Genomic DNA, 8,492 nt, shown 5'->3' on the forward strand with positions numbered 1-8,492 from the left:
TCTTCCATTTCCCTCTACTATGTTGGAAAAGGACGAATTGCCAGAGAATCTTCAACAGGTAAAATTAGATAAAATTTGCCAGAAGGTTTCCTCTGCCTAATCAGGAAGCAATTCACTGGCAGTCAATTTATGGTGGGCATCTAATTATGAGATTATCGGTTTATCCATAAATCGACCACACACAAATGTGATACAACCTAGGGGATTAAATTGAACTCATAATAAGTTATTACTCATTTAATTGATTACACCCTATATTTTGTTAAGGATTTTCATTTATACTCTTCTTCCGCAGGATTGGGCAGGCAAACTTTTATTTTTACTTTGAGAATGCGCATGTTGCGTAAATAGCCAATGATTTAGAAAGTATTTTCTTAAATATGATCGATTATATTACTTGAAAATAATTAGGCATAAATTGTTACCGTTAATGAATTTTTTTTAAACGATACAAATAATCATTTTTTGGATAATATTTTAAAAATCTTTAATTTTTCGCCCAAAAAATTGCACCATTAATAATTACTTTCACCACTAATTAACTTTTTCCACAAAAACTGATCATGTTTTAAGTATAAAATTATGATCATAGGTTTATAGAGGATGCGATTTCCATGGTATAACTGTGCATTTCCTTAGTCTAGCGGTTGAAAACCAAGAAATTTTTCCCCTCATTTCGTTTAATTAGTACCTCCCTCCCTTTCTAACGACAAGGTCTACATATGCATACACTGTAGGGCACTCAAGGATCTGGAGGCACAGAATACAAGCTACCAAACGAAGGCTTCACTCCACCCATAGCAGCAATCAACGAAGTGGCTTGTCAGGTATTTTATCACATCCCTCCTAATAATTGATTTTCCTCAAGTAAAGAATGGCTTTTGCGTTTGGCTATTTTATTGTTTACAGCTTGGAAATAACTACTCCCTTGTATCAACATTATTGTGATCATGTCATTAGATCACATGCAAGGCATTAGATACCAAAAATGTGCACAATACGATGGACTCGCTCCTTCGTGAGCTGTCGAGCTACTCGTGGGTCACTAAGGCTGTGATTACCCTATCGTCGCTGGCTCTACTCTATGGTGACTTTTGGCGACTCGTTCAACCATCAGACAAGCTAACGAAGTCGATGGCCATACTGAAGGGGTTGCCTGCAATCACAAAGCCCCCGGATGTGCAAAAGATCCAAGTGTTTAGAGATCTGAATGATATCATTAAGATCACATTGAGCATGACCGAGTGCATCGTGGAGTTCGAGCATGACAGTAAAGATGTTCCCGAGCTGTCCACAACAATCGACATTGCAAGCCGCGCTTATCAGATCATCACCTGTGTCCTCGCTTGCTCGATTCAGTTCATCAGACTCGTCAGCCTCGTCGATGAGTACGATTCACTAATCATCTCTTCTTTTGTCTCTTTTTTTGGAAAAAGTGTGTTTTACTGCTTTTATTTTATTTCTGTATCAGAACATGTAATGAATTATATAACATTATTTCAACAGACTCAATTTTTTTTAGAATGTTATTTTCCCCTTTGTGCTTAAAGAGGGCTTCCTGTGATTTTTAGCTACAAGGAAAAAGATCTCCAAGCCTTTGCTGGGAAAATGAACAAGATATACCACAGTGTCAAGGCAGATTTTGAAGATTACAAACACCAAAAGGGTAATACTTAATATCACCAATTTCTGATTATTATGCTCTAACTTTTGGACCACCGTTCTAGTCACTTTCAATCTGAATGCAGAGGAAAAGAGAGAGTATCAGAGGCTGGAGCGACTTTTCAATGCCCGTACTGATAATGTGGAGCTCATCAAGGCCTTGTTTTACTTCAAGGCCGATCCTCAGCCACTCGTCATTGGCTCAGAACCGGTTCAGTCTTCTAACTCTCTAATTCGATATCAGTTTGGGTTTTTTATTTTTGACCAAACTTTATGTTTCTAGTTGAATACCAAAATGATGCTATGGTCGTAAACTCGTCCTTTCAAAGAATTTTATTTCAACGGTTTGTCAAAATCAAAACGCAAAATTTGTTTTCACCTAGGTGGCACTTATTTACCGAGTTGGCCCTCGCGTAAATTTGTCTTGTTGACTTTAGTGGTAGGGTCCAAAGAAGTGACGTTGATTATCCATGATTATCGTTCCAGAGCAAAAAGTATAACCTCGAGTCCCTACGAAGGAAGAATGTGATGCTGCTGATCTCCGACCAAAACTTGAGCCTTGACGACATTTCCATCCTTGAAACTTGAAAAGATCTACAAGAAGCCCAAGTTCAAAGAGGAGGGCTATGAGATCGTGTGGGTCCCGATCATCGAGCAAGAAGGCAAGGACGTGATCAACCAGTTCAAGAATCTACAGTCGCAAATGGCGTGGTACTCGGTGCACTACCCCACACTTATCAACAAGGTGGCCATCAAGATCATCAAGGAGAAGTGGCACTTTAGGCGAAAGACAATTGTGACTGTGTTGGATCCACAAGGAAGAGTCTCAAACCAAAATGCCATGAGCTTGATTAATTAGGGTTTGGGGATGGCAAGCTTTCCCTTTCACTGATTCAGTAGGAGCAGACCTTTGGAAGCGTGACATTAACCGGTTTAAGCTCTTGGTGACTGACATGATCTTTCCTAAGATGTAGGAAAAGACTCTCCTTTTTCTATTCAATGAATATGTTTTCTGTACATTTACAATGCTCAATCCTGTTATATATATAGGACATATGACAACCCTAATTAGGAGATATACAATAGGAAGGATTCTTTACTAGGAAGAAATCTATACAATAAAAATGCCTAACAAATAGGCTAAAATAGGCTAAAATAGTTCACGACCACACTCCCCCTCAAGTAGGTGCAAAGATGTCTTTGATACCCAACTTGATAAGTGAGCAATGAAATTCTCTACTTGACAGAGCCTTTGTCAATATATCAGCTAACTGGTCTTCAGACTTGACAAATGGTAACTGGATCACTTTTGCCTCCAAATTCTCTTTGATGAAATGTCTGTCAATCTCCACATGTTTGGTTCTATCATGCTGAACTGGATTATGAGCAATATTTATGGATGCTTTATTATCACAAAACAATTTGATTTCCAAACCTTGTGGATACCCGAGCTCAGTTAGCAGCTTTCGAAGCCATAGAAGTTCGCATAACCCCTTTGCTACACCTCTGAATTCAGCTTCTGCACTAGACCGAGCTACAACCTTTTGTTTCTTACTTCTCCATGTAACAAGGTTGCCTCCCACAAATGTAAGATACCCTGATGTAGACCTCCTGTCTGTCACACTTCCAGCCCAATCTGCATCTGTGTAACCTTCTATTTCAAGGTGGCCATTCTTTGCAAATAGCAACCCCTTTCCTGGGGCTGACTTCAAATATCGAATGATGCGCCACACAGCACTCATATGATCCTCACTAGGTGCATGCATGAACTGACTCACCACACTTACTGCATGAGCAATATCAGGACGTGTATGTGATAAGTAAATCAATCGACCTACTAACCTTTGGTATTTCTCTTTATTAGTAGGCGTTTGATCAGGGTACTCTCCAAGCTTACAGTTTTGTACCATAGGAGTGTCTGCAGGCTTGCAATCAAGCATGCCAACTTCGGTCAAAAGATCAAGAACATACTTCCGCTGAGACAAGTAAATCCCTTCCTTCGACCTAGCAACCTCGATTCCCAGGAAATATTTCAAACCTCCCAAGTTCTTCATCTCAAACTCCCTTAATAATAATTCCTGCAATCTCATAATCTCTGCACTATCATTGCCTGTAATAATCATGTCGTCTACATATATGATAAGAGCTGTCATTCTTCCTTGATGCAGGCCAGATTGATAATGCCGCCGGCATCGAAGACGAGCTCACTCGACCAAGGAGATCAGCCCGCATCCGAGCTCGACAAGTCGCTCGACCAGTCTTGAAGATATCGAAGGGACGCAATCCGAAGACCAAGAGTCTCATCCGCGAGTCCATGCCACAATAAAGTCCTTGTCTTTCCCTATACATTGGAAGCCTAAAAGATACTTTGGGATGATCAAGAAGACGTTGGGCATTTATCTAGTTTCTAGTTTCTAAGTTCTTTAATGTTTTATGCCTTCTAGCGTCTTTAATGCTCTTTAGTCTCTTCATTTGCTTGAGTCTTTTCATTTGTTTTTCTTTGGCTATAAAAGACCATCTACTTTATGTATTCGACAGACGAATTTGATTAATGAAAATTTTGCATCAAGCAATTATCTTGAACCTTGAAGAGTTCACACCCCTGAAAACCTAGAAGAGTTTTCACTCCGTCCTTGAAGAGTCGGAGGTTTTCAAATCTGCATCCTTGAGGAGTTGCAGTCATCGATCTAGAAGAATCGGTGCCCTATCCACTTCCTTGGAGGCCTGGAAGAGCAACCAACGAAGTTCTATCTTTTCCTCTGTTCTGTCCATTTACATCCGTCCACTTCCACCCCGATTTCGTCCTTCCTATAGTGCTTATTTGAGAAAACTCAAAACAGAGAAATTGTCAATCCATAAGTCTTTGTTCATTTGGATTTGGAATCAGGTCATTCCGATCTGTATCGACGAAGTTACATCCATTTTCCCGAGCTTGCGTAGGACTGTAATTACTGTTCGTCCTGTTCCACGTGTGCAAGTCACTCTCCCGATCCTAACGTTCGAGTAGCCTACACTAGGCTGCATCATTCCTTGAGCACCTTTTAAGAACAAAGTATTATCTGAGTTACTTTGGGAATATCCATACCCTTTCATAGCTGAGCTAAAGCGACCAAACCATGCACGAGGGGACTGCTTCAACCCATACAATGATCTTTCCAGCTTACAGACCATGTTCGGCTTATCTGCGCATCTGTATCCAGGTGGAAGCTCCATATAGATCTCCTCCTCTAAATCTCCATGAAGAAATGCATTCTTCACATCAAATTGATGCAAAGGCCAGTCCAAATTTGCAGCCAAAGATAACAACACTCTTATAGTGTCTAACTTTGCAACTGGAGAGAATGTTTCCTGATAATCCACCCCATAAGTCTGCGTATACCCTTTAGCTACCAGTCGCGCCTTATACCTTTCAATAGTGCCGTCTGCCTTATGTTTGACTGTGAACACCCACCTACATCCAACCGGCTTTTTATCCTTTGGTAGTTCCACAAGTTTCCAAGTTCGACTTTTCTCCAACGCCTCCATCTCTGCCTCCATCGCTTGAAGCCATTTCGGATCCTTCATGGCTTCTTCAACCCTGTTTGGAACTTGAACTGAGGAAATCGTAAACACGAAGGCTTGTAGTGGTGTGGACAGCCTCTTGGCAGACACATAGTCTGCAATAGGGTATCGAGACCGGCGGTCCTCTACATCTGGAGAATATCGATTCGGTGGTTTACCCCTATTATGCCTATCGGGTAGCTTATAACCAGTAAGCACATCAGTATCTTCAAAAGAATCAAGTACAGTAGAAGTACTTACCTCAGGTACATTCTCAGGAGCTTGGAGTGGTACTAAAGAGGGCGAAGAGGGCGAAGACAAGGAGGGCTGTTGCAGCTGTGCATCTGTTGACAATTGCAGCTGTGCATCTGTTGACACCTGTTCGGACCCATGCTGTAATTCAGTGTTGTCTGGTCGTTCATCCTCAGAATCATGCGGCAGTAGCTCAAAATCTTCAGCCTCAGCAGCCTCAGAATCACGTGCAACCTCAAAATCACGTGCGCACCCATCCGTCGCTCCTGCAATTCCTACCTCCCACCAATGTCTGGTTCTACAACTAGTCTCCCCCTGAACAGAACACTGGGGGGAAGGAAAATAGGACTCCGTCTCAATAAATGTTACATCCATGGTGACATACATGCGCTTCTCGGCAAGATCATAACACAGATACCCTTTCTGAGAAGGGCCATAACCAAGAAACACACATTTGACTGCACAAGGATCAAGTTTGGTCCGCTGATTTTTGTGAAGATGGACATAAGCGACACATCCAAACACCTTAGGAGGCAATGTAAGAACCGAAGGAAGAGACACATGGGCAACAAGTGCTTGCATTGGCGTGCGATAGCTCAGAATGCGGGAAGGCATGCGATTCAACAAATAAGCAGCTGTGACTACGGCAGAATCCCAAAAACGATGGGGAACATGGCTACCCTCCAAGAGTGCTCGAGTGGTTTCAAGAAGATGGCGATTCTTGCGCCCAGCAACACCATTCTGCTGAGGAGTCTGAGGGCAAGAAGTTTCATGTATCAAACCATGTTCTTGAAAATAAGCTGCAAGAGGTTTACTTAAGTATTCGCCACCATTATCAGACCTGAGAACCTGAAGTTTGGCCCCAAACTGAGTCTGAATCATACGGTGGAAAGTCCGAAAGATAGCTTCAGCCTCATTCTTATGTTTCATCAAATATAGCCAAGTCATACGTGTGCAATCATCAACAAAGATGATAAACCATCTAAACCCAGATACAGTAGTAATAGGAGACGCACCCCATACATCAGAATGAATTAACGAAAAAGGAGCAGAACTTATATTCAAACTGGGAGGAAAACAAGTGCGATGGCTCTTTGTCAAAATACATGTATCACACTGAAAACTAGAGTTCGATAGACCATGAAATAACTTGGGAAACAAATGCCGTAAATACCCAAAAGATGGGTGACCTAACCGACGGTGCCATAACCAAAGTTCCTTCTCTTGAGCTAACTGTCCACGAGAATGATAGGTCCGTCCAGAAGTAATTTCATCCACGAAATACAGCCCCTCCCTCTTAGTACCACGCCCAATAATCTCCTTCGTGAGAATGTCCTGAAACAGGCAAAAATCAGGGTACATAAGCACAACACAGTTCAACTCACTAGTAAGTTGTCCAACTGATAACAGACGATTAGACAATGAAGGAACAAGCAAGGTATGAGATAGAGAGAGAGAGAAGGCGTGACAGACACACGCCCAGCAGCCGTCACAGGAAAGCTATATCCATTAGCATTATAAATATGATCTCGACGTGGTGTAGTAGATGTAAGAAGATCACCAGATTCCGGAGTCATATGATCTGTAGCGCCAGAATCAATTATCCACCCATGATGACCATCACCATGTCCATTAGCAAAGACAAACCCACAATTACCTTCAAGAGATTCGGCATTAGCAGATTCAGTCTCCATGGGAATTAATGACAAGCCGCTAGTCACTAAGGAGGCTTGCCCTCCATTCCGCCCTTTTTGGGAGCCCTGTTTCTTCTTCTTGGTCTGAAAATCATCCCACCAATCCGGATAACCATGCAGTTTAAAACAAGATGCTGCTATATGTTTAGGATTCCCACAGTGAGAGCATCCCTCGGATTGAATTGGCATACCAGGTTTAGGGCGAGGTCCCCGGGCAGAAAGCACTAACTGATCACCCTTGCCCCGCTGTGACACCATGGCCGAACTAGAGGTGACCTCGACAGGAGTGGAGAGCATGACAGATTGGCGCATATCCTCTCGCCTGACTCGGGCATAAGTTTGCTCAATAGTGGGAAACGGATCCATCTTCATAACATCAGCACGAACATTATCCAGGCGGTCATCGAGACCATCCAAAAAAGTATAAACTCGATCTTCATGAACAATGGCATTGTACCTCAGAATATCGGCCGGACATTGCATAAGATTAGGACGGCGGAAATCAATCTCACGCCAGAGCCCTTGAAGATCATTGTAATATTTCTCGATGGGTCCACCGCCTTGCTTCAATCGAGAAACCTGCCTCTTAATATCATAGATTTGGGAGGTGTCAGATCCATCAAAAAAGGTCGTTGCCACAGCATCCCATACGGCTCTGGCAAGTAGGAAACCGAATAAAGTTTGGTATCAAGGCTGGGTCTATAGAATTGATAAGCCAACCTTTCACCGTAGAATCATCGGTCTTCCATTGTCTAAAAGATGGATCTGTAGGAGGGGGCTCAGGAGAATCACCATTCAAATAACCCAGTTTGTCTTTGCCCGAGACATACATCTCAACAACCTGGGACCATACGCCATAATTTTTGCCATCAAGCTTGGGAGCAATCGGTGCAACGGGAGGTTCCGCGGCGGCGCGGCTGTTGGGTCAAGAGCCGCTTCATCGCGACGGTCGGGTGCGCCGGGATGGCGTAGCGAGCGCTAGCATCGCAGTCGGTTGTAACACTCATTGTTCGTCGGCCATGAGATCAGATTCACAAACTGAATTGCGATGAAGAAGATCGGGACCGCCGTAGTCGATGATTGACGTACAGTACCCCAAGGATCAAACCCTAGAGCTCTGATACCATGTACGAAAAGACTCTCATTTTTCTATTCAATGAATATGTTTTCTGTACATTTACAATGCTCAATCCTATTATATATATAGGACATATGACAACCCTAATTAAGAGATATACAATAGGAAGGATTCTATACTAGGAAGAAATCTATATAATAAAAATGCCTAACAAATAGGCTAAAATAGCTCACGACCACATAAGATACATGAAGCTGTAAGTATTT

The 8,492-nt window shown here is 42.5% G+C and overlaps 1 pseudogene; it reads left to right on the top strand.

The window, feature by feature from the left end:
• The first annotated feature begins 987 nt into the window (after positions 1-987).
• On the top strand, positions 988-2,462 carry LOC115692447 (protein SIEVE ELEMENT OCCLUSION B-like; annotated as a pseudogene).
• Positions 2,463-8,492: the final 6,030 nt, after the last annotated feature.

The sequence above is a fragment of the Syzygium oleosum genome, unplaced genomic scaffold (genome assembly GCF_021117445.2).
Source record: "Syzygium oleosum isolate NSW1041296 unplaced genomic scaffold, Sole_v2.1 Sole_v2.01, whole genome shotgun sequence".
Classification (NCBI taxonomy): Eukaryota; Viridiplantae; Streptophyta; class Magnoliopsida; order Myrtales; family Myrtaceae; genus Syzygium; species Syzygium oleosum.